The 27,017-nt window shown below is 42.5% G+C and overlaps 1 protein-coding gene across 7 annotated transcripts in view; it reads left to right on the top strand.

The window, feature by feature from the left end:
- Dgkd (diacylglycerol kinase delta) overlaps window positions 1–27,017 on the top strand; it is a 95,615-nt gene that overhangs the window by 29,006 nt on the left and 39,592 nt on the right. The window contains exon 1 of one of the 7 annotated variants that reach the window (XM_063237078.1): window positions 26,243–26,395. The exons of the other annotated variants lie outside the window; for them this stretch is intronic. The gene's annotated coding sequence lies outside the window, so the exon portion shown is untranslated. Of the gene's footprint in view, window positions 1–26,242; window positions 26,396–27,017 lie in introns of those variants that run through there. 7 annotated transcript variants of the gene reach the window in all.

The raw sequence follows: 27,017 nt of genomic DNA, 5'->3' as shown, positions 1-27,017 counted from the left end.
AGCGATCAATTCTACTTTTCTGTTTCCTTGGCAGATTTATATGTTTGTTGTTTTTCTGATCTTTATAGCTCATTTTTCCTTATAATTTATTGGCTGGCTTATTTTCATTTTTAAACCACATGTATACATATATAAATGAGAATGTGAGGGATCCCTAATTTGCCTATGTTTCTGTTCACTTTCTAGAAGTTTTCTCTCGTTAGAAAAAAATGTTACAGTTGGGTGTATACACCTATAACCCCAGCCACTCAGGAGGATAGGGCAGGAGATTAGAAGTTTAAGGCTAGCCTGGAAAGTTTAAGGGGAACCCTGTCCTAAAAAGAGAAGTAAGGAGGGGCTGGGGATGTAGGTTTGTGGTTGCCTAGCATGCACAAGCCCTGGGTACCAGCTCTCTTTATGGTAGAAAGGGGGAAAAAAAAGTACATGAATATAATTAAATAATTTAAAACCACTCATCTTTTTTTTTTTTTTTTTGGTTTTGTTTGTTGAGATAGAGTTTCATTATATAATCCAGGCTGGCCTTGAACTCAGAACCCTCCTGCTTCAGCCTCTGAAGTGCTGGGATATATGGGATGCACCACTATGCTTGACTCTAAAACCACCCCTATTCTTATTATCAAAGATACTTAGTAATATATTTTGGCTTATGTCATTCCTACAAAATACATTTCTTTTTTTTTTTTTTTAATTTTATTTTTTGTCTGTTTGAGACAGGGTCTTCTATGCAGTTCAGGCTGACCTTGAGTTCACTTTGTAGCCCAGGCTGGTCTTGAACTTGCAGCAGTCCTCCTGCTGCAACCTCCTGAGTGCTGGGATTACAGGTGTATACCACCTTCCTGACTTCCAAATACATTTCATACGTTTTTCAAACTTTTTTCGGGGCTGGGGATTTAGCTCAGTGACATAAGTGCCTCCCTTGCAAGCAGGCAGTCATGAGTTCGATCTCTGGTACTGATAAAAAACAAAAAAAAAACTTTTCACTTAATACTTTCTAATTTTATTAATGGTGGATTGTATGCCACTGTAAAAATGAATAATCTATCTTTACTATTGAACATTCTGTTTCTTCTGTCATATATAATGTTGTGAGGCATAATTGTGCGGAGGTCTATCGTGTATTTCTGAGTATTTCCACAGTGTAAATTCTTAGCATGGAACGAGGTAAAAAGTATGCACTTTCAAGAGGCTCTTGAAAAGGAGAAGTCCAGTGTGTGCCAGCTCACTGGGCCTTGAAAACACTGTGCTACGGGAAAGAAGCCAGGTACAGAAGGTCATGTATATTACAATTCCATGTATGTGCCATGCCTGCAGCAGGCCTGTATACTTGCAGGAAGTAGATGAGTTGTTTGGGGGAACATATGGGAAGGAGAAGGAATTATGAACTGGCATGGAATTTATTTTGGGGTGATGAAATATCTTAAAATTTGAAATATTTTAAACAGCAAATATGCTAAAACCCTGAGTGATACACTTTTTTTTAGTACTAGTACTCAAACTCAGGACCTCGTATTTGCCAGGCAGGTGTTGTGCCACTGAACTATATCCCCAGCCCCTGAGTGGTACACTTTAAAAGTATATGTGAATTGTATTTCAATAAATATTAAGGAAATTGGGCGTGGTGGTACATGCCTGTAATCCCAGCACTTGGGAGGCTGAGGCAGGAGGATCACCTCAAGTTCAAGGCCTTCCTGACTACCTAGTGAGATCCTGTTTCAGTCCCTCCTGAAAAAAATTATGGAGAAAGTAGCGCAGTACTGTATATGCTTCTGGTGCTGTGTGAATGCCCACAAGAGCTCTGTCCGCTGCTTGAGGAGTCCGACTGGTGATGTCCCTGTGGGGGATCACTACATGATACTATGTGGTAGTCTGCCCGCCCAAAGCCTTGGCCACTGGGTCTCCCTGGGAAGGCTGGTTTTGGTGACTTTCCTCCACTCTGCTGCAGTTTATTTTAGGTGGTGGTAGTGTTTGAACTGCCTTTTCGTCTGAGATGTGTGAAAAGGACAAGACAAAGATGAAAACCAAGGTTCCCCAGAAATGTGTCCACTAGAGATTCTCATCCTGTGGGCCTGGGATGGAGGCTGGAGCCTGACGACAGAGTGTCAGAGGCCGGTGGCCGGTGCCCTTTTCCCCAGTTAGGCCTCCTTATGGAGTCAGTCAGTTCTGGGTCCTGGGCTGCTGGCGATGCTGTGCTTTTCTTTGTATAAAATTCATGCTTTATCATCATGTGCTCCCTGTCTGGCTGCAGAACCTGTCACTCCAGACCAGCGAGCTGCCAGTGTTTGCACAGCCTATCTTCAGCTGGCACATCCTCCCTGAGGCGGGCCCCATGTGCTTCGGTCCTCACATTGAGCCTGGTGCATGGCTCGCATGGGCAGAGTGGCCAGGCGCCAGCATTGACTCCCAAGTTCTACACTATGCCGGTGCCATGCACCTGAGCCCAGCACCCAGTCCCTGGAGACTGCTGTGTCCCCAGTGTCCCCAACAGATGAGCCTTTGTGGTTCCTGACATGAACTTGAAGGCCCAAGGTGGGGCCGTGAAGAGAGGGGTGTAGACTTCTAGGGAGGGAGGAAGAGATCTGGGGTGGGAGGCAGCCGTGATTGGGGACGTCCCAGATGAGCTGGTGCTGGAGAGCGTGCTGAGTATCTTCAGCTTTTGGGCCAGACAGATGTTAGCCCTAGTTGTCACACTGTTCTGCTTCAGCTGGGTGAAGCTGTGGTGTGGAGGAGGTGTGTCCTTGTGTCCCTTGTGTTCCCACCTTCCTGGGCGCCACCTTTGGCAAGGGCTTGCAAGAACCAGCAGCAGTGACCCAGTGCCGGTCTGTTTTTAGGATTAGATGCATCAACAGGAGGAGAACGAAAAGGCCCTGGCATGTTGTGGCCAGACTGGCTTCAGCGCTCATGTCTGTCTCCTTCCCAGGGACTCCTCACTGTGGCCGCCATGAGGTGTGGGAGCGTTTGGCTGGGCTTTGCCCCTTAGATGAAGATGGCAGTGGGCTTCAGTTCACTTCTTTAGCTACCATAGCTATAGTTATTGACCATTTGTGTTTCTCTCTTTATGAGTTAATCTTACATGTGCTTTTGGTCAACTTTGTGTTTTCAGGGCTTATAATAACCTATTTGACTGTTTAAATTTGTCCTCCTTGACTAAAATAGCTTAGTTCTTTGTCTTTTTTTAAAACTAGGTTTCATACTAAAGTAAGTTAAAGTTACTAAAAAAAAAAATCTCGTCTCATTTTTCCTTCCTATACCTTTTCTTTGCATTTCAAATTAGTTTAGCCTTCTTGTAAAATTTACAGATTCGTTGTGAGAGAACTTTGTCAAAGCAGCGTTTCTGTTTTATTAAACCTTTAATTTTATTTTTTTGAGGCAGAGTTTTGCTGTGCAGTTCAGGCTGGCCTTGAACTCACTGTGTAGCTCAGGCTGGCTTTGGACTTGTAGTAATTTTCCTATCTCAGCCTCTGGAGTGCTAGGATTACAGGTGTGTGCCATCACAGCTGGTTCAGCTTTTAAATGAAGCACAACTCCTGTACCAAAAGTGGGAATGCAAGTGCTGGGCTGGTGGTGGTGGTGGGGTCAGCTGCCAGCCCTCTCCATGGCCAGGGCCTCTTTTCTGGGACTGCTGTCCTGACTTCCTGTGTCCTGACTTCAAGTCTCATGGGCACAGTATCTTCCACGAGCGTAGGCATGTATTCTTTTGTGATCTGCTTTTGATCACTGTGTTTCTTTTCTTTCTTTCTTTTTTTTTATTTAAAGAAAAACAAAACTAAACGAAGCAAAACAGTAAAAGGCTAGAATACAGAATTTCAAGAGAAAAAATATACAGTAAGAATTCACTAGTTGATAGATCACATATTGTCATCTTTTTTTTTTTTAATTTTATTTAAAAGGAAAAAGAGAAAAACACAAAACAAAACAAAGCGGTGTAAGGGTACAAGTAATACAGAACTACAAAACAAAAAACAAAAAACAGTAAGAAATCACCAGTTAATAGATTACATATTATCATCTTAGAGATAGTTACTCAAATCACAGTATCAAAGCATACAAAGTGGACATTCAAACAGTGAGACTGCAAACAGTTGTGTTCAATGATCCAACCAAAAACATTAATATGGTCAGCTATTTAACACCCCTAAACACACTTGCTGTTGTATCCTTTAGAGCTCTTCTTTTCCCTCTCTTTTTTACAACAAAATTTACACATTTTGGGTTTTATTACTCCTTAGTTCTTATTACTTTTTTGGGGGGGAGAGAATAAAGTCAAATATGGCAAAACAAAGCTGTCAGTCAAAACCAAGGATAGACATAGCACATGATGTAAAACAGAGTGCAAGGTTATCAACAATGGTTATCAACAATGTCTCTTGTTTCCTTAAAAAGAATTGTCTATCTCATTAGATATTATAAAGTTGAACAAAACAGTAAAGAACAAGACCAATAAAACTTAAGCATTGTAAACATTACAGGACTTCCAAAGGAGACAATAGTCAAACCAGAATGGGCATCTTAATGAATCTTATTGCCTTCAAAGTAGTTGCCTATACCCTCAAACTTGATACTGTCATACAGAATGGAACAGAGTCTAATCGGTCAAAACAAGATTGTGGGAGTATTACAGGACTTCAAAACAAGTTAATAGGAAATCACAAAAAGTTACTATTATATATCCTGCTAATTTTTTAAATTTTTCCCCTTAATTAAAACAAACATAAGAAATAACTAAATAATTTTTTTAAAGAATAAGGGAGAGATTGAGATAAAACAGGACATAACAATATAACAATACAGGTCAAAGCATGACTGTTTCAGCAACCTAGTGCTTCACCACCAAATAACCCGACTTAATAGTAGTTACCATAGTGTCTGTCTTTTTCCTTGAAATATTTGGATAAAACTTCATATACTATAGCTACAAATATTTCCATATCAAGAAGCCCAGAATAAAGCCTTTCCAATTAATAAGTGAAAACTTTATAAGGCTTCAAGTCCACATAATGGGGAATCGTGATTACAACATATTTTTATATATTTGAATCATTACTTACATTAGGGAAACTATTCGGTATTCACACATGCAAGATTGGTTTATTTCACTTATGAGTATGGTCTCAAGCTGTGCCCATTTATTGATAAATATCTCAATGTGATCCTTCTTTAGAGCTGAATAATACTCCATTGTATAGAAATACCACAACTTTTTTATCCATTCCTCAGTTGATGGACACTTGGGTTGTTTCCAAGATCTGGCGATTACAAATTGTGCTGCTATAAACATAGGTGCGCATATATCACGGTGGTATGATGCTTTCAGTTCTTCTGGGAATATGCCTAGAAGTGGAATAGCTGGAATAAATGGGACTTCCAATCCCAGCTTTTTGAGAAATCTCCAGACTGACCTCCACAAAGGCTGCACCAGTCTACACTCCCACCAACAGTGTAGGAGAGTTCCTTTTTCCCCACAGCCTCTCCAGCATTTGTTGTTGTTGGTTTTCTTGATCCTGGCCATTCTTTCAGGAGTGAGATGGTATCTCAGTGTGGTTTTAATTTGCATTTCTCTAATGATCAATGATGATGAACATTTTTTCATGTATTTATTTGCCATGTGCATTTCTTCATCTGAGAAGTGTGTATTCATCTCAGATGCCCATTTTTGGATTGGATCTTTGAATTTTGGGGGTCTGAGTTTTTTTAATTCTTTATATGTTTTAGACAAGAGACCCTTATCTGAGAGAGAGTTCACTAAAATCTTCCCCCAGTTTGTGAGTTTTTTTTTTTTACTATGCTGGAGATTTCTTTTGACATGCAGAAACTTTTTAATAAGAAGTGGTCCCAGTTATTGATTCTGGGAAGTATTTCCTGTGCGGTTTGAGTCCTGTTCATGAATTTGTTACCTACTCCTATGTCTCCAAGGTTTCTACCCAATTTGTCTTCCAATAGATTTAGTGTTTCTGTTTTAATATTCAGATCTTTGACCCATTTAGATTTTAATTTAGTACATGGTGATAGACATGGGTCTAGCTTTAGTTTTCAGCAAATGGAGAGCCAGTTTTTCCAGCACCATTTATTAAAGAGACTGTCGTTCTTCCAGTGAACCTGCTTGGCTCCTTTATCAAAGATAAGGTGGTTGAGTGTGTTTGTAGTTGTGGTTGTATCTTCTAATCTATTCCATTGATCTTCGGTTCTGTTTTGATTCCAATACCATGTTGATTTTACTACTGTTGCTTTGTAGTATAACTTCAAGTCAGGGATTGTGATGCCTCCTGCTTTGTCTTTGCTGCTTAGAATTGCCTTTGCTATTCTAGGTCTCTTCTGGTTCCAGATGAAATTTAGGAGTGATTTCTTTAGATCTATAAGGTGTGTTGATGGTATTTTTATTGGGATAGAATCTGTATAACAGTTTTGGGAGAATGGCCATTTTCACAATGTTTATTCTTCCTATCCATGAGCAAGAGATGTCTTTCCATTTTCTGAGATCATCTTCAATTTCTTTTTTCAGTGTATTATAATTTTCACTGTATAAGTCTTTCACTTCTTTCGTAAGAGTAATTCCTAAATATTTCATTTTTTTGCTTGCTAATGTGAAGAGTATAGTTTCTCTTATTTCCCTCTCTGTGATTTTGTTGTTCGTGTATAGGAATGCTATTGATTTCTGAATATTGATTTTGTATCCAGCCGCATTACTGAATTTATTTATTGTATCTAAGAGTTTTTCCATGGAGTTTAGGGGGTCTTTATGTAGAGTATCATGTCATCTGCAAACAATGATAATTTAACTTCTTTTTTCCCTATCTTTACCCCTTTTATTTCTCTCTCTTGCCTAATTGCTCTGGCTAGTACTTCCAGTACTATATTAAATAGGAGTGGTGATAAAGGACATCCTTGTCTTGTGCCTGATTTTAAAGTAAAGGCTTTCAATTTTTGGCCATTTAGTATGATGCTGGCTGTTGGTTTGTCATAAATGGCCTTTATTATATTGAGGTAAAGACCATCTATTCCAATTTTCTGTAAAGTTCTTATCATGAATAAATGTTGGACCTTATCGAAGGCTTTTTCTGCATCTATAGAAATGATCATGTGATTCTTATTTTTGGCTTTATTGATGTGGTGGATTACATTTATTGATTTACATATGTTGAGCCATCCTTGCATTCCTGGGATGAATCCCCCTTGGTCATGGTGTATAATCTTCTTGATGATTTGCTGCATCCTATTTGCCAATATTTTATTGAGGATTTTTGCATCTGTTTTCATTAGGGAGATCGGTCTATAGTTCTCTTTTTTAGTTGGGTCTTTCTCAGGTTTTGGTACTAGAGTAATAATTGCTTCCAGGAATGACTTGGGAAGGATTGCTTCCCTTTCAATTTCATTGAATAGTTTGAGGAGTGTCGGCATTAGGTCTTCTTTGTATTTCTTGTAGAATTCTGCAGTGAATCCATCTGGGCCTGGGCTCTTCTTGGTGGGTAAGGACTTAATTACATTTTCAATTTCATTAACAGAGATTGGGTTATTCAACAGTTTTACATCCTCTTGATCTAGCTTTGGTACTTCATATGTTTCTAGCAATCTGTCTATTTCTTCTGTGTTATCAAAGTTTTGAGAGCAGAGGTTTTCGAAATAGGTGTTGATGATCTTCTGTATTTCTATTGGGTCTGTAGTGATTTCACCTTTTTCATTTCTTATTGCATGAATTTGAGCTTTTTCTTCCCTTTTTTTTTGATAAGGTTGGCTAGGGGCTTATCAATTTTATTTATTCTTTCAAAGAACCAACTCTTTGATTCGTTGATTCTTTGGATTGTTTTCTTAGTCTCTATTGCATTGATTTCTGCTCTGATTTTTATAATTTCCTCTCTTCTTTTGGCTTTGGGCTTGACTTGCTCTTCTTTTTCTAGCTGTTTGAGGTGTAGCATCAAGTTATTTATTTGTATTTGTTCTCTTTTCCTGATGTGGGAACTCAGTGCAATAAATTTTCCTCTGAGGACGGCTTTCATTGTATCCCATAAATTCCGGTAAGTTGTATCTGCATTTTCATTTTCTTTTAAGTATTGTTTAATTTCTTCTGTGACCCACTGATTACTCAAGAGTGTGTTATTCAGTTTCCATGTGTTTGCAGGATTTTTGCAGTATCTTTTATCATTAATTTTGAGTTTCAGAGCGCTATGATCCGATAACATGCAAGGGATGATTTCAACTGTTTTGCATTTGTTTAAATATGTTCTGTGAGCTAATATATGGTCTATTTTAGAGAATGATCCATGTACTGCTGAGAAGAATATGTATTCTGATGTTGTTGGGTGGAACATTCTGTATATGTCTATCAAATCCATTTGTTCGCAGGTGTGATTCAGTTCTGTTATTTCTTTGCTCATTTTCTGTCTGGTTGATCTGTCCCTTGGTGTCAATGGCATATTAAGGTCTCCTGTTACAATTGTGTTACTGATAATTTGAGTTTTCATTTCTGTTAATAGTTGTTTTATATAACTGGGTGCTCTGGAGTTTGGTGCATATATATTTAAGATAGTTATCTCTTCCTCTTGGAGTTTTTCCCTTACAAGTATGTAGTGACCTTCTTTGTCCTTTATGGTCATTGTTGGTTTAAAGTTCACGTTGTCTGCAAACAAAATGGCTACTCCTGCCTTTTTTTGTATTCCTGCTGCATGAAGTATTGTTCTCCATCCTTTGACTTTCAGTCTGTGAGTATCCTTCTGGGTTAGATGGGTTTCCTGTAAACAGCATATGGTTGGATTTTGTTTCTTGATCCATTCTGCTAGTCTGTTTCTTTTGATTGGTGCATTGAGACATTTACATTAATGGTTATTACTGTTAAATGCTGGTTTATTGTTGACATGTTATCTCTCTGCTGTTGCATCTGTATCTTTCTGAGCTGTTTAATTATCTGCTTTGCTTAGTGGTTTTTTCCTTTGTGTATCTAAACTGTCTTTCATTATTTTTTGCAGGGTTGGTTTGGTGTTCGTGAAGTTCTTCAGCTGTTCTTTGTCATGGAAGTATCGTATTTCACCATCAATTTTGACTGATAGTTTTGCAGGATACATCAGTCTAGGTTGGAAATCATTTTGCTTTAGGATCTGGAATACTTCACTCCATGCTTTTGACTTTATTGTTTGTGCTGAGAAGTCTGCTGTGATTCTGATAGGTTTTCCTTTATAAGTGATCTGTCTTTTCTCTCTGACAGCTTTTAATAATCTATTCTTGTGTTGGATTTCTGGGATGTTGATTATTATATGTCTGGGTGTAGTTTTATTTTGGTTATGACTATTTGGAGTTCTATATGCATCACTGATCCTGATGTCGGTTTCTGATCTCATGCTTGGGAAATTTTCAGCTATTACTTCTCTAAATATCCTCTTGACATCCTTTATGTTGTCTCCTTCTTTTTTCATTAATCCCTATCATTCTTATGTTATTTTTCTTTGCATCGTCTTGCAGTTGTTGAATTGTTGTTTCCTGATTCCTTGTTATTTTTAAAAGATCTTTCCTTTCCTGTTCACTAGCTGCAATCCTGTCTTCAAGGTCTGAAATTCTATCTTCACTTTCATTAAGGCGGTTTTTACAACTTTCAGTGGAGTTTTCTATTTCCTGTATATATCTCTGTGCATCTGCATTATGTATTCTGTTTGTTTCTTATATTGCTCGTCTAGGGATTCTATCTTTTTGTTTAGTTCCTCCAATTTTTTATCTGTGTTTTCTTTAGATATATTCAGAATCGCTTTCATTTCTTTTATCATTTCTTCTTTTACCTGGGAGATTATTTCGAGTTTGAATTTCTTTAAAACTTCCTGGAGTTGCTTGTTAATTTCAGCAGCTATTGTGTCCGATATTTGAGGTGAATGGCATATATTTTCTTCTATATACATTGAAGATGTATATAGGGTTTAGGGTTTCTTGAGATGAGCTGGAGGTTTGAGGTTGTAATTTGGTCTTTCGTTTTGTCATTTTCCTGTATTTCTGTGTTTCAAGTGTTATTTGAAAGCTTCCTCAGGATCTGTTGGAAATCCCCTTCTATGTTTGCAGCTACTGAGACTCTGGCACCAGGCTACCCCAAGTCATTGGGCCTGCAGAACCAATGGCCCTCCTCTGCCTGCTCAGAACTCCGCAGTTCCAGACAAGCTGGGCCTCAGGGACACTGTGTGCCCACCTGCCCGTTGGAAGCTCCACAGCTCTCTAATCGCAGCCGGGATGTGGAGGCAGATGTAGACGCCTCAAACCCACCTTTCCACTTCACTTCACCTGGAAGCCTGGAGGGTCCGGAACAGTCTGGGCTCTGGGCAGAGTGCGCTGAGCACTCACCACAGGCTGCAGGGCCTCCGGAACCCGCGATGCTCCACCGCCCGCCTAGACATCCACAGTCCTCCAGACACACGGGGAGGCTGATGCAGGTGCCCCAGATCCGCCCAGCCCCTCCTCTGCACACCGATGGCTAGGTGCGGGAGGCCTAAACAGGCTGGGCTCCGGGGATAGCGTGGGCCCGCCCACCCGTTGGAAGCTCAGCAGTTCTCCAAGTGCAGCCGGGATGGGGAGGCGTATGTAGAGGCCTCAAACCCACTTCTCCATTTCACTGCACCCGGAAGCCTGGAGGGTCCGGAACAGTCTGGGATTTGGGCAGAGTGTGCTGAGCACTCACCACAGGCTGCAGGGCCTCTGGAACCCGCGATGCTCCACCGCCCGCCGAGACATCCACAGTCCTCCAGACACACGGAGAGGCCGATGCAGGCGCCCCAGATCCGCCCAGCCCCTCCTCTGCACACCGATGGCTAGCTAGATCACATATTGTCATCTTAGAAACAGTTGTCCAGATTACAAAATTAAAGCAGACAAAGTGGACATTAATACAGTGAGATTGCAGTCAGTTCTGTTCAATGATCCAAGAAAAACTCAGCAATATGGTTCTCTATCCTACACATTTAAATATACTTGTAGTTATAGCCTTTAGATCACTTTCCTTCCTCTCTTTTTTATGCTAACAATCACACATTTTAGTTTCCATTCCTTCCACAGTTTTTATAACTTTTTCTTTGAAGAGGAAAAGAAAAAAGATTTTAAAAAAGCCAAAAAACAAAAAACAAAACAAAACAAAACAAGACGGACCAAAGAAAAACCCAGTGTGACAAAGCAAAACAGAGTCAGTTAGATCAGGAGGATGGACATAGTATATAATGGAAAAAAAAAAAAAAAAGGATTACTAGGTGATCAACAATGGTTACCATTATGCCTCTTGTTATCCTAAAAAGAGTAGCCCATATCAGCTGGTATAAAAGAATTGAACAAAACTGTACAGAAGACCAATAAAACCCACATTGGAGAGCTTACAGGACTTCCAAAGAAGATAATAGTCAAAACAATAATGGCATCATAGAATATCTGGTTGCCTTCCAAATGGTTGCCTATACCCTCACACTTGCTACTATTAAGCAAAACAGAATATAATAAAATCAGTCAGAACAAGATGTGGAGAACAATACAGGGGTTCAAATTAGGTTAATAGGGAAACAAAAAAGTTACTATAATCTATCGCACTATTTTTAATTTAGTTTTCCCTTAGTTAAAAGATACTAAGAAATAATTTTTAAAAAAAGGAAAGAAAAAGTGGGGGAGATTGAGATAAAAAACATATCAATAGAACAACACCGGTCAGTACCGAAAAATTTAAGCATCATTGTGTTTCACCCCCAGATAGCCTGTCATTAATAGTAGTTACCATAGTGACTCTTTCCTTGAAATATTTGAGTCTAACTTGGTATACTATAGCATCGAATTTATCAAGACAGTGTGAAACCGTTCAAGAGAATGAAATTATTGCAAGGTATTTAGAACCAGCTAGCAGAAACCGAACATCGATTTCTATATTATCTCTTTGTCTATAAAAAATTTGCTTATAATATTGCATACATTAAGATATAATAAGATAACAACATGTTAGAACCAATGGAAACAAATGAACAACAACTTGATGGGGCTTCAAAACAGGATGATATTAAATCAGCACTAGCTATTACACTCTTATTTTCTTCAAAATAGTTATTTATAGTATCACAGACAATAAAATAAAACAACCCAGATTAAAACCATTCCAATTAATGAGTGAAAACATTATATGGCTTCAAACCAGTGTGACTGGGAATCATGATTACCACATACTTTCATGTATTCTTATCGTTTCTTACACTAGGGAAACTATTTGGTATTTATACATGTGAGTTTGATTTATTTCACTTATGAGTATGGTCTCGAGCTGCGTCCATTTATTTATAAATGTCTCAATGTGATCATTCTTTATAGCTGAGTAGTACTCCATTGTATAAAAATACCACAACTTTTTTATCCATTCCTCAGTTGATGGACACTTAGGTTGTTTCCAAGATCTGGCTATTACAAATTGTGCTGCTATAAACATGGGTGCACATACATCACTGTGGTATGATGCTTTCAGTTCTTCTGGAAATATGCCTAGAAGTGGAATAGGTGGGTCAAATGGTGCTTCCAGTTCCAGCTTTCTGAGAAATCTCCAGACTGACCTCCACAATGGTTGCACCAGTCTACACTCCCACTAGCAGTGCAGGAGAGTTCCTTTTTCCCCACAGCCTCTCCAGCATTTGTTGTTGGTGGTTTTCTTGATCTTGGCCATTCTTTCAGGAGTGAGATGGAATTTCAGTGTGGTTTAAATTTGCATTTCTCTAATGACTAGTGATGCTGAACATTTTTTCATATATTTATTTGCCGATTGTATTTATTCATCTGAAAATTGTGTATTCACCTCAGATGCCCATTTTTGGATGGGGTCTTTGAATTTTGGGGGTCTGATTTTTTTTTTTTAATTCTTTGTATGTTTTAGACAGAAGTCCTTTGTCTGAGGGGCAGTTCACTAGAATTTTTTCCCAGTTTGTGGGTTTTCTTTTCACTATGTTAGAGATTTCTTTCGGTGTGCAGAAACTTTTTAATAAGATGTGATCCCAGTTATTGACTCTAGGAAGTATTTCCCGTGCGGTTTGAGTCTTGTTCATGAATTCTCCACCTACCCCTGTGTCTTCAAGGTTTTTGCCCAATTTTGTCTTCCAATAGATTTAGTGTTTCTGTTTTAATATTTAGATCTTTGATCCATTTAGATTTTATTTTAGTATATGGTGACAGGCATGGGTCTAGTTTTAGTTTTTGGCATATGGAGAGCCAGGTTTTCCAACACCATTTATTAAAGAGACTGTCATTCTTCCAGTGAACATATTTGGCCCCTTTATCAAAGATAAGGTGGTTGAGGGTGCTTGTAGTTGTGATTGTATCTTCTAATCTATTCCATTGGTCTTCGGCTCTGTTTTGATTCCAGTACCATGTTTATTTTACTACAGTTGCTTTGTAGTATAACTTCAAGTCAGGGATTGTGTTGCCTCCTGCCTTGCCTTTGCTGCTTAGAACTGTCCTTGCTATTCTAGGTCTCTTCTCACTCCAGATGAATTTTAGGATTGATTTCTCGAGATCTATGAGGTATGTTGATGGTATTTTTATTGGGATTGCATTGAATCTGTATAACAGTTTTGGGAGAATGGCCATTTTCACAATGTTTGTTCTTCCTATTCATGAGCAAGGGATGTCTTCCCATTTTCTGAGATCTTCAATTTCATTTTTCAGTGTATTATAATTTTCCCTGTATAGGTCTTTTACTTCTTTCGTGAGAGTAATTCCTAAATATTTCATTTTTTTTTTGGTTGCTAGTGTGAAGGGTGTGGCTTCTCTTATTTCTCTCTCTGTGATTTTGTTGTTAGTGTATAAGAATGTTATTGATTTTTGAGTTTTGATTTTATATCCAGCCACATTGCTGAATTTATTTATTATATCTAAGAGTCTTTCAATGGAGTTTTGGGGGTCTTCTATGTAGAGTATCATATCATCTGCAAATAGTGATAATTTAACTTCTTCTTTTCCTATTTTTACGCCTTTTATTTCTCTTTCATGTCTAATTGCTCTGGCTAGTATTTCCAGCACCATATTAAATAGGAGCAGTGACAGGGGACATCCTTGTCTTGTGCCTGATTTTAAAGTAAAGGCCTTCAATTTTTGGCCATTTAGTATGATACTGGCTGTTGGTTTGTCATAGATGGCCTTTATTATGTTGAGGTAAAGACCATCTATTCCAATTTTCTGCAAGGTTCTTATCATAAATGAACGTTGTATCTCATCAAAAGCTTTTTCTGCATCTATAGAAGTGATCATGTGATTCTTACTTTTGACTCTATTGATATGGTGGATTACATTAATTGATTTACTCATATTGAACCATCCCTGCATACCTGGGATGAATCCCACTTGGTCATGGTGTATTATCTTCTTGATGACTTGCTGTATGCTATTTGCCAATATTTTATTGAGGATCTTTGCATCTGTGTTCATTAGGGAGGTTGGTCTGTAGTTCTCTTTTTCAGTTGGGTCTTTCTCACGTTTTGATACTAGAGTAATATTTGCTTCCAGGAATGACTTGGGAAGGATTGCTTCCCTTTCAATTTCATTGAAGAGTTTGAGGAGTGTCGGCATTAGGTCCTGTTTGTATTTCTTGTAGAATTCTGCAGGATCACTGTGTTTCTTAATATCCTGGCATTTGGGAATTTTTTGGGGTAGTGTATTGCAATTATTAATTTCTATTAAATTTTGCTGTGATCAGAAAGGCCGAGAGTTTAGCTCAGCGGCATAAGCGCCTGCCTGGCAAGTCGTGAGTTCAATCCCTGGTACTGCAAAAAAAAAAGAAAGAAGGAAAAAAAGAAAAGTATGATGGAATGACTTCATCCCCTTCAAGTTGTTGAGACTTAAGCTCCTATATGTGGCCAGTTTTCACAAATGATTCATGTGCAGTTGAACAAAACTAGAATGCAAGTTTTTGTTTTTGGTTTTTAAATGTTAGCGATCAACTCGGAACCTTGAGTAAGCTAGGCAAGTAGTCTACCACTGAGCTACCCTCCCAAGCCCAATTCAGCAGTTTTCATGCTCAGTTGATTAAGACAGATTGTAGCCTGACCTCATGGTGCACACCTGTAATCCCATACTCTGGGAGGCTGAGGCAGAAGGATTGCAGATTTGAGTTCCGCCTTGGCAATTTGGCCTCTTAGTAAAAACCTGTCTCAAAATGAAACCTATGAAAGGGCAGGGAACGCAGCTCAGTGTGAAGGCCCTGGGTTCAGTCCTAGTATCCTCCCTCCCTAAAATGATAGACGTTTTCCTCAAATATGTTTTAATCTTCACGTTTGTTTCTGTTTCTGCTAATAGTAAGATTTATTAAGGTATCCCACTTGCGAGTTTGTCTGCTTTCTCCTATTTATTCTAGTAAATTTTTATTTATTTTTATTAAGTGCATGCAGATTTAGCGCTCTTACATTCCTGCTAGATTATGTCTTTTCCTTCTAATTTTTTTTGCCTTAAAGTCTACTCTAATGAAGGGCCAGGGGTTTAGCTCAGCTGCATAAGCACCTGCCTGGTGAGTGCGAGGTCGTGAGTTTGATTGCCAGTAGCAACTCCTCCCCCCAAAAAATCAGTCTGTTCTGATGTTATTGTAGCTTTGTTTTAGTAACTAATTGTGTGCTTAGTAAGAATATGTAATTTTCTGTATTTTACATCTGATCTTTATGGTGGTCTTTTGTGAGTAATAGTAATTGTACTTTTTAAAAATACCTCTGTCTTTAACTGGACTGGTCTGTACTTGGTGTAGTTAGTTTAGATGCTGTTATACTTGGTAGAAGGCTAGCATTATAATTTTCTTTTCTTTTCTTTTTTTTTTTTTTGGTACTGTGGATCGAACTCATGACTGTGTGCTTACAAAGGCAGGTGCTTGTGCTGCTGAGCTAAATCTCCAGCCCCTATAATTTTTTTCTCTGTCTCACATGTTGTATTTTTTCATACCTTTCTTTCTGAAATGGCTTGTTTTACTTTTCCTTCTCTCTTAGCTTGTTTCATTTAGTGACTATCTTACAGATTACAGAATATATCTCTGACTCACTAAATTTTAATACAAATTGTTACTTTCATTGCTTGTGAACAATGCAAGGAATATAAACTCTCCACTTACTGTTTTGTACTGTGTGATATATATATACACACACACACATATATTTTGGGGGGATATAGGTGGGATTGAACTCGCTACCTTGAGTTTGTCAGGTAGGCGCTTATGCCATCAAGTTAAATCCCCAGCCTTTGTTTGTTGTATATTTAAATTTACTTGATGTCTGTTTGAAATATCATGGAATAGTACCATCTCGTCCGTAGACATGTAAATTTATAGTGTACTTTCTGATGTTTTTCATTTCATCCTGCATGTTTGTGATCCATTTGGTAATAATCCTTCTGTTTGGAAAAGTTCCTTTAATACTTACTTTGTGTTTCCCCAGGCATGGTGCACAGTCTATAATCACGGCACTCTGAAGGTTGAGGCAGTATTGCTATGAGTTTGAGGCCAACCTGGGCTACAAAGTGAGTTCAAGGCCAGTATGAACTATGTAGTGAAACCCTGTCTTAAAGAAGTCTCTGTTTATTTGAAAATACCTTTTTTTTTTTTTTTTTTGGAGACAGGGTCTCAGTATGCAGTTTAACTTTGAACTCACTAGATATACCCTGGTGTGCCTTGAACTAACTCCTGGTGATCCTCCTGCCTCTGCCTCCTGAGTTCGGGGATTATAGCCACCACATCCAGCTCTTGGAAATATTTTTATTTCATGTATTATTACTTTTCTTCTTCTTCTTCTTTTTTTTTGTGTGGTACTGGGAATTGAACCCAGAATGGCAGGCAGGCACTGTTTCATGAACTGCACCCTGATGTTACATTTTACTGCCTAAGGCTCCTCTAGATAACCTGATCTGCTACCCTCTTTTTTTTTGAGACAGGGTCTTGCCATGAAGTTCAGGCCAGCCTTGAACTGACTATATAGCCCAGGCTGGCCTTGAACTCAAGGTCATCCTCCTGCCTCAGCTTCCCAAGTGCTAGGATTCTAGACATGCACCACCACAGCTGGCTATAGACAGTTATTTTCTTTCAACTCTCCAAAAATGTTACTCTGTGTTACAGCTCCCATTACTTGTATTGAGAACTAATTTGGCAATCTCCTTATTGCTTCTTGCAGCTTTTCTTCAGTGACAGTTTGGCTTTTCCTTTGTGTTTTTCAGTCACTGATTTTACTGTGATTTGTCTAGGTGTGGTTCTTTCTATTTGTCTTCCTATTGCGTACAGCACTGCTGCAGTCTGTCATTTTATGTTCCGTGTCCATTTGGAAGAATCTGTTATCCCTTTAGGTGCTGCTTCTCCCATTAAACTTCTGGCTCTGGAGACCCGCATAGTGACCCGCATAGTCGATGGACCTCTCTGCTGTTGCTCGTGCGTTTCTTGGGTTTTTCTTACAAGCACGCTTTCTGTTCTTTCCAGTCTGGGTTTATTCTTATCTGCCTTCACAGGTTCTTCAAGTGTTTCTGTCTGCTATTGAATTCAAATGCTTTAAGGTTTTTTTGTTTTGTTTTATGTTAGGATTTTCATCGGATTTTCTAAGACTCTGAGTTCCCTCCTCCAGCCCCCAGTCTCATCCTTGTTTCTTAGAGTAGTTGTGGTCTGAGTCTTATTTTGAAGTCCGTGTCGGAAAGTGCGGATGTCTGGTTCTTTCTGCACACCTCTGTTTCCTGTTCCTCTTTTTCTTCTTGGCTTTGATCTTTCTGTTGATCGGCCTTGTCACTTGGTGGACAGACACTGCCTAGGAAGAGCAGTCAGGGTGGTTTCAGGCTTGGGCTGATGGCATTTCCTTCTGAGTAGTGCCCCCTTTCCTCCTTTTGCAAGACTGGGCCAGCAGATGGGGGCAGCAGCAGAGCAGCTCGGGTCCATTCTGTCGGGGAGCTGCCTGGGGATGGGTTTTACTTTTCCTGCCATGTGTCTGTTTTTTGCTACTGCTGCTGTGGCTGCTGCTTCGGGGGTTCCTCTCTGTTGGGCTCTCGGTTCCAGTTTGTCCACCAGTCCTGCTGTCACAGGGCTCTGTCCAGCTTCTCAGCCTCAGCTTTCTGCAGCACATCAGTGATCGGCACCATTTACTTTTCCCTGGGTCTTGTCACTCCATATTTATAGTGTCTGGCACTGAGGGCTGCTCATCCCAAAGTGCGGGAGCTGCAAGATGCCGTTTCCTTGAGTGCTTGTGCTTTTGCCATTCAGAACAGCATCCGTGGTCCAGACCTCCTATAGTCTGTTCCTCTGTCCCCTTGAGCACGCACTTCGTCCTGTCCTTCGGGAGCTGGGTTCGCCTGTTAACGTGTTGACTCAGCAAGTGGTCGAGTCCCAAGGTAAGCAAGTGTAGGAGGAGCCCTTGATGGGCTGTGTCCAAGTGGGGACCAGAAAGGCACAGCCTGTAGTAGTGAGCAATGTTGAGGATCTGTATTTCCTTCACGGGATACAAGACCCTAGAAAGCAGGTTGAGGTTATGGTCTGTCCCTTTGTCTGTCCCTCCATCAGTCTGCCCCTCCCTTTTTCCTATTCATCTTTGGCAGTGCTTAAAAGCAAGGACTCCAAAAGCCAAGGCGAGTCCCAGCTCAGCCTCCACTAGCCGATGACCTTGGGTGAGTCACATCATGCGCGAGAGCCAGTGTTCTCATCTAAGCAGTGGGGCTAATGACAGTACCTGCCTTTGGGGTTGTTGTGAGGATTAAATGAAGTAACCCAGTGCAAGCATGATAAAAGTGTTATAGTCAGTATTGTGATTATGGCTATTCACGATTATTTACTCAATTCATGACCTGAAAGCAGGAAACCAGACTGACTTACTGTGTTACCTGCTACTTACTCAGACAGTTTCTTTCTACTTTGGAACCCTTACATTTCTTAAACAAAGGACTGCACAGTGTTTGTGTCTGTGAATGCAACCTCTAACTCGATGGAGTCAGCCCAGGTTGCTGTGGATTCCGTCAGGCCGAGGCAGGCTGGCTACATGACTGCTGCCCCTTGGGTGACTGCTGCCCCTTGGCACAGAGGCTGCTGGGTTAACCTGAAAGAGGAAAGACAAGTTGTACTGGAATTTATCTGAACTGTAACATCATTAATTAGGAAGAGTCCTATTCTGCCCATTTTGCAAGTGCTGAAATCACTGTGTGTCTCCTAGTTCTTTAGTGGAGACCGAGGTGCCGTGTCCAGTGCAGTGCAGCTCTTGAAGTTCCCTGGGGGCAGGAAGGATTGGAGAGGATGGAGAAATAAAGATAAAGGACGATCTACAGAAAGCTGAGGACTGGGGGAGCCCTCTCTCTGGCTGAGGAAAGGGAACTGCTCCACCAAGACAGCTGTCTGCTTGTACACTCAGGAGGTCTTCGCCAGCTTCAGCCCCTTTACCTAGCAGCTGGTTTGCCTGGCTGGCCCAGGCACCTTGCGTTCCGGGAGCTGGAACAGCTCGTCCACAGGCTCAGGCACTCCCTGTTCTTGGCGCTGGCTTTGCTTTAGCTCAGGTGCTTCCCTCGCTCCCCTCACTGAGAGCTGGTCCTCACATCCTAGCCTGTCTGCCCCAACACACCCTGCTCCACCCGTACTTGCTCTGCTTAGGGAGCTCTGTCCGTGCAGTGCCTGGCAAGCCTGGTCTTTGGAGAGCTTCCTGAGGACCCTGTCCACCCATGGAGGCAGTGTCCCACAGCCCAAGCATGGCTTTCTGTCCAATTGAGGTTGGACGATGTTTGGTGCTTAGGACATGGTCCCACACTGTGCTGGGTCCGGCACCCTTTGGAGCGAAGAGGAAGCCTTCCGAGTACCAGCCCACAGATTGCAAAGCTGATTTGCAAATGGGTGACTTTTCAAAGCTTGTCACCATTTGGGGGTCCTGCCACATTTGGGACTCCCCGAGTGTACTTTATTATTTTATGTATTTGTTTGTTTGTTTGTTTGAGATAGGGTCTTGCTATGTAGTTCAGGCTACTAGGATCCTCCTGCTTTAGTCTCTATAGAGTGCTAGGATTACATTGAGTGTACTTTATGCCATTCATGTGATGTCAGCTTAGTGCAGGCTTTTTAGTGATTATCTACTTGACCACAGGTCTCGCTGTGTAGGCTAGGCTGACCTTGAACTCACTGTGTAGCCCAGGCTGGTTTTGAACCCTAATCTTGCTGCTTCAGCTTCCTGAGTATAAGTATGTGCTACCACATTCAGTTTGATATATTTTATTTTTTGTTGTTGTTGTTACTGGAGATGTAACCCAGGGCCTCTGCACTGAGTTGTATCTCCAGCTCTTTTTAAAATTGTTTCTCACCTAAGTTGCCCAGGCCAAGCTCAGACCTGGGCTCTGCTCACAGCTTCCTGGAATGTGTGGATTACAGGCTTGTACCACCATGCTTGGCTTGTCACAGCCTTGTGACTTGGGAGTTTGGTGCCAGGGATCCATTTTGTGGTTCCCTGCCCTAGTACCCTGTCCTTTGGGGTGACTATGTGCCCATGTGTGAGCAAGGAGAAATAGTGCTGGTTCAGCACAGCAGAGATGATGAGGGCTTGCCCTGTCTTGGGGAGCATCTTGGGATGGGGGCGGGGATTGCTGTGGCCCAGTTCCTTGCAGGCTTTGAGGGCGCCTTTGGAGTGGGTAGAGCTGGCCTTGCTGTGTCACTGTGTGTACTTTTAGGAGGGCTGGAGAATGTCTGGCTCACTGTGGGTACTGTGGAGGTCACTGCCAGAGCCAGGCCTCACCCGGTCACCTCGTTTCTGAAATGAAGCAAGAACCACTGGACATGATGCGAGTTTTCCCTCTGCTTCAGCTGTCGAGTATCGTGGAAAACTGTGCAGGTCTAGAGTAACTGTGTCCTTGGTCTGACGACTCTGTACTGCCTCTCAGCCATGAGAAGATCGTGATCATGCCGCTGCTACTGTCGCCTGAGGAGCACCAGGGCTGGGCCTGGGAGCGGCCACGAGCTAGAGGCTCAGGCATGGCAGCTCAGACCATTGCTTCCTGCCAGTTTGAGCCTCTTAGCTACAAGACCCCAGCTGAGCGTGGTTGTGTACGCCTGTATTCCCAGTACTCAGGAGGCTGAGGCAGGAGGCTCACTGTAAAATTGAGGCCAGCTTTGGGCTATATAGTGAGTTCAAGACCAGCTTGAATGATATAGTGTGACTTTGTCTCAGGAAAAGTGCCTGGCAACCAGAAATGCAGCCCATTGTGAAGGCCCAGTGTTCAGTCCACAGTACCACAGTAAAAGTAGAAACCAAACACCAGCATGCAGGCTCATTTTGTTAACATTGATTGACTGAATGAATGAGGTAGAATCTTACTATGTAGCTCAGGTTGGCCTCAATCTTGTGGTACATGCCTGGCTCAATTTACTTTTCTCCTCTCTTCTCTTTTCTTTTTGAGACAGGATCACACTTTGCAGTTCAGGCTAGCTAGCAGCTTACTTTGCAGTTCAGGCTGGCCTGGAACTCACAGCAATCCTCCTGCCTCAGCCTCCTGAGTACTGGGATTACAGGTGTGTACTATCACATCAATTTATTTTTAAAGCACTTAAGTATCAGAGGAGTCACTGAAAGGAGATTTAAAATAGCGGGAAACTGCCACAGTAGCTCAGCAGGTGCTTTGTTTCCTCTTACTTCCTTTGAATTGTTTCCTAGGGAAACATGAAATTTTGTATGTGTTACACACACATCGGGATATATGAAATTTTGTATTGTGCTTTTCTTAGGATTTTACCTAATCTGACTAGTTGAACATCAGTTTGAGCAGTTGAAGATCTTGCTGGAAAAGCAGAGAGCTTGAGGGAGGATTCTCAGGGCAAGAGTGGTCCCCCATAGAAAGGCTCCTCCTTGCTGCCCGAGCCTCCTCCCCATTTCCCTGAGTACTGCAGAGGTGCAGCATCCTCTGCTCAGTTCCTCTGTGATTCAATGGCCGCTTACCCGACCTTGTCATAGGTGGACTCTATTGGGGTTTTCATGTGCCCTGCACCTGAGAACCCCTTGGTAGTGTGCCTCTGGCCTTCAGAACAGCAGGCGGAGTATGAGACAAAGTGTGGTGACGGGGAGTGGACAGACCAGGGATGGCAGCGTAGGTGGACAGGGAGCTGGTGGGACCCCTGCTGTCCTGGCCAGGAGAGGTGCAGGACAGCTTGGGGCAGAGCAGCCCTGAGAGCAAGGAGAACTCCTGTTGGGGCGCCAAGGGCCAAGGGCTGGCTGGAAGGAACAGGGCTGGCAGAGAAAGTGGAGGGCGAGGGCTTGCAGGTGTCTTAGAAGAGCAGAAGGGAGGGAAGGGGCAGGCGGGCCCTGGCTCTGTTTTTAACAGAATGGATTGGCCACATCATGGGGACTACAGATGAGTTTTCTGTGTAAGGTTACTTAAAGTTCAGTTCAGGCTCTAGATGTCTGGAGTGCTGCTACTGCTTGGTTCATACACAGTTCTACACACACGGGGGATTTTAACTCCTGTGGTGTTGGTGGGAAGTCCTAACAATTTGACTGCTGTGTTAGTTTTCTGTGGCTTCCATAACAAATTAGCACACGGCTTGAAACAGCAGAAACGTTTCGCTCATATCCTGAAGCCAGAGATCGGAAGCTGAGGAGCTGGTAGGGCAGCTCTCTGCCCCGTACTCCATCAGACTGTACTTTGCCCCTTCTGCTTCCTGGTGCCTCTGTGTGATCTTGGCTTGTGGCTGCTTCACTCCAGTCCACCTCCCTCACATGCCTCTCTCCTTTTTCTGTGTCTTGTCTCTTAGTTCTTAGGGTACTTGTCATAGAATTAAGGACCACTCAGTCCAGGAGGATCTCATGATCATAACTTAATTGCGTCTGCAGAGATGCCATTTCTGAACAAGGTCTCATTCCCAGGTGCCCAGAATCAGCGTGGGGATTGTCTCTTCAGACGCTGGCATTCAGTGCCCTGCAGCTGTTTGTCAGAAAACACCAGTGTAACAAGGCAATTTTACAGGGCCACCCAGGACCTTCCAGAAAATGATTCTCCTGGTCCAGGACAGCTGCCAGAGCACCTGTCATCACCATGGCCCCTTTTGGGAAGGGGAAGAGAAAAGAAAATATGTAGCCTGGCAGCCTGGGTCCATGAACCTCTGCCCCTCCCCAAAGTGCTCTGTGGCGACTGTGCTTTATTAAAATAGGCTCTCATCGTGATCCTAAGTGCTTTATGTTTTGCATTTAGATTAAGCCATTTTGCGAAGGGGCCCACAAGACTTTGCTAGGCCACCAAAAGGAACCCCCAGCTTGGAAGGGATGAGCAGCTCCTGCATGACTTCCCCAGCTCAGATGCAGCATGGTGCGCATGTGTGTCTTGCCAGCTGGCTCTTGATCAGATGCCACACTACATAGCTTTTGGGGCAGGGACCCGGCAGGCTGTGCTGCCAGTGTTGTGGTGGTGAAACAACCAGATCAGAGTAACCATGAGGAGTGCTGAGTCCAGCATGCATTGGTCAGCCCATAAGGCTTCCTTTCCCCAGGTTTCGCTATTGAAAGTGTATGGTATGGGGGCTGGGGATTTAGCTCAGTGGCATAAGCGCCTGCCTTGCAATTGTGTGGTCATGAGTTCGATCCCCAGTACCAATAAAAAGAAAAAGACATTAAAAAAAAAAAAAAAGAAAGTGTATGGTACTCAGAAGATTCACGAGATATGTAGGGAGATGTTCTTTGTTAGCCTCGTGTCTGAGAACAAGAGACTTCATCTTTCTAGGACTCAGTTTTCTCATCTGTGAAGTGAGGGTGATACTGGCATCTATCTTAGAGCATCAGCTGGGCACAAAGTTATGCTTTGCTAGTTTCCATTGCACTGCCTCTCATCTCTGCTAGCAGGCAGGTTTAATTTTGTTGAGATTCAGTGCTATCCTGATTTATAGGAATTTTAAAGGACAAACAAGGTCAGCTTTATGGATAGTGCTAAAGAGTCCCCAAAACAAGGCTGAGTTGGATGTGGTGGTGCACAAATGGTGCACTTGGCAGGCTGAGGCAAGAGATTACCACAAGTTGGAAGACAGCCTGGGTGAGTTCAAGGCCAACTAGAACTACATAACCTGTGTCAAAAAAACCCAAAAAACAAAAATGAAAAACTAAAAAAAATCTTTAAAAGGGCTGGGGATTTAGCTCAGTGACACAAGCACCTACCTGGCAAAAGCAAGGTTATGAATTTGATGCCTGGTACCAAGAAAGAAAGAGAGAAAAGGCTGATGCATGGCCATCAGGCTTTTCTCCAAAGGGTTGTTTCACGTTCTCCAAAGGAATAGAGCTGAAGGGGCTCGGGATTTAGCTTAGTGGCATAAGCACCTGCCTTCAAGCAGGCGGTCATGAGTTCAATCCCCGGTACCGATAAAAAAAAAATGAAAAAGACAAAAAAAATACTTTATGTGGAAAAGGAATAGAGCTGATAGTGTACATGTGAGTCTAAGCAGGGTTCATTAGATGGGCTCCCAGGATCAGAGGTTGGAAGGACCCATGTGCTCCAAGGGTCAGCTTTCCACTGTGTGTCTTTGTGACCTTCTCTAGCTTTGTCCTCTCTCTTGCCCTCTGGGGCTGCATGGCCTCCCACAGCTGCAGTCCCAGTCTGGGCTGGGCAAGGTGGTGGTGACATTTGGGGCCCCATGGTAGAGGCTGTTGACCTGGTGCGTTCCTGTGCATAGCTCTGAGCTGTGCTGCCTGTTCCCGGAGCTGGCAGAGATGGGCACCATGCCAGGCCGGCAACCGTGTGTTTACCGAGTATGGGGCTTCACTGAGGGAGCTCAGGAGGATGGTGACATGGCAGGCCCCCAGAGCTGCTCTCGCCACTTCACAAGTGAGTGGAGAGAGGAGATGCAGCCTCCTTGGCAGCAGGGCTGGTGAGCGCGGAGTCTGGCAACAGCGTGGAAGGTAAATGGGCTGGTCCGGGGCTGGAGGGCTGCTGCCAAGGGCTGGGCTCTCCACTTGGAGTGTGGTGCAGGTGACACTGAGGAGAGGGTTCCCGCAGGCTCATGGGAGTTGAGGGTGTGTACCATTTACACTTGCTGTGCTCTTGTTTATTTGCCAGTGATAGAACAGTGGACAGTTGTGAGACTGTGTTATGTGGGCAGGAGGCATGTGGACCCCAGAAGTCAGTCCCGTGGTTATTCTTCACCCAGTGTTGTTGTGTGAACACGTGAAGGTGGGGCTGAGCCAGGTCCAGTCTGCTTGATGAGTTTACCTGAGAAGTTAAAAAAATGGTTTAATTTTCCCAGGGAATTGTGTCAAAAAGCACCCTGCATTCTCGGTTCTTGTCCCTGGAGAGCCTGGTTTTCAGAATAGGCGCAGTGACATGACACACCACCTCTGACAACTTGTCAAATTAAGGCCTTTACTGAGTGGTTCTCTCCCTCAACAGCAGGACGAAGGACCGGCCTAGAGTGTGGGCTCAGAGGTGAATTGTGACCCCACTCCACCAGTTTATAAACAGGAGGTGCCCAGAGGGGCCGAGGGTTGTTGGCCCTGCAGATGACTGGTGGACGAAGTTCCCTTGGCAGAGCCACTCCCAGGGCTGGCCTGGCCCAGCTCCAGTCCTGCTGGACTTTGTCTCAGAAGAGTTGGCATGGCTTTCTCTATGGGCTGATTGTTCGCTGGCCTTGAAGGTCTCTAGAGGGTGGATCAGGATAGTCAGACATTCAGGAATTAGGAGTGGGGGTGGGCCTCGCCCTGTCCTTTGACTTCTTTGTCAATCAGAATGGGACTTGAGCAAGGACACTAACCTTGGGGATAGGGTTTCAGTGAGTGCCCTGTGTCTACATTGCCTCAGAACTGACTGCCTCGTCTGAGGGAGCAAGGGCACTGGCCCTGGTGCTGCCTCACCTGCTGCCAGCTCTGCTGTTTGTTGAAGAGGGGACTTGAGGGTGAGCTTTATGCAGCAAGTGTCTTGCTGCACCAAGCCCAGACTGGGCATTTGCTGTCTCGGCCTGTGTGCCAATTCCCAGGGCAGTGCCAGCCTACATAGCCTGCTGCAGAAGCAGTAACACTGCTGCATGGTTTTAGCCCCCACTTGGACTTGCATACATTTTCTGGCTGGAGTCATCAACTTCATGGCTCTGCCAGTCATTCAGAGAAAGGTTCACACTGTTCTTTAATGAATGTTCTACTGCACTAAAACATGTTGATATTGAAAATTGTTTTACAGCTTAATAGAGACATAAATGATATACGGTGAATTGTGGTATTTAAAGTTTATAGTTTATCTGGGTGTGGTGGTGTGTGCCTGTGATTTCAGCACTCTGGGAGACTGAGACAGGAGGATCATAAGTTCCTGATCTGGCCTGGGCAACTTAGTGAATCAGAAAGTCTCTGTCACAGAGCAAAAAGTTGAGAGACAGCAGAAGATTAGAGATGTAGCTCAGTGCAAAGGTCCTGGGTTCAATTTTGAAAACTACTTGAAATCCATCCTTCTTTGTATAACACTCCTGAGGCCTACGTGGACCTGTTTTCTGTCCCTGTAGGTAAGTTTGCATTTTTAAAATATACTGTGCAATACAGTGTATGCTTTTCTCTCTGGAATCTTTGACTCATCCTCTCCATAATGGTTATGAAGGTTTCACTTTGGATGTATCTATACTTTTGTTTTGTTTTTCGAAATGAGGTTTTGTTAAAAAGTGTACACTGGCCTTGAACTCTTTATGTAGCCCAGGATGGTTTTGAGGCAGCGATCCTCCTGCTTCAGCCTCCAGAGTGGTGGGATTATAGGCATATGCCACCACACCTGGCTGGTCCCTTTTTATCACTGAATATTGCATTATATGGTATTCCAATTTGTGGATGGACATTCGAATACTGTAGTTTCTGATTTTGAGCTGTTTCTCACAAAGCTGTCTTGAATATTTGGACACAAGGCTTTGTGTGGACATGTTTTCATTTCTCTTGAGTAAGTAAACACCTAGTAGCAGAATTGTTGGGATACATAGTAGTTAAAAGTTTAGCTTTTTAGGAGGCTGCTGACTTTTCCAGAGTGATTATATTGGTTTACCCTCTCCTTAGCAGTATAGGAGTTCCTGGTGCTCCCTGTCCTCTTCAGCACTTGGTGTGGTCAGTCTTTTCAGTAGATACACTTCTGTATGTGCAGTG

Source organism: Cavia porcellus, unplaced genomic scaffold (assembly GCF_034190915.1).
Source record: "Cavia porcellus strain 051 isolate PalLab524CR breed Dunkin Hartley unplaced genomic scaffold, mCavPor4.1 scaffold_26, whole genome shotgun sequence".
In the NCBI taxonomy this organism is placed as follows: Eukaryota; Metazoa; Chordata; class Mammalia; order Rodentia; family Caviidae; genus Cavia; species Cavia porcellus.
This window is presented reverse-complemented; position numbering and strand designations above follow the sequence as displayed.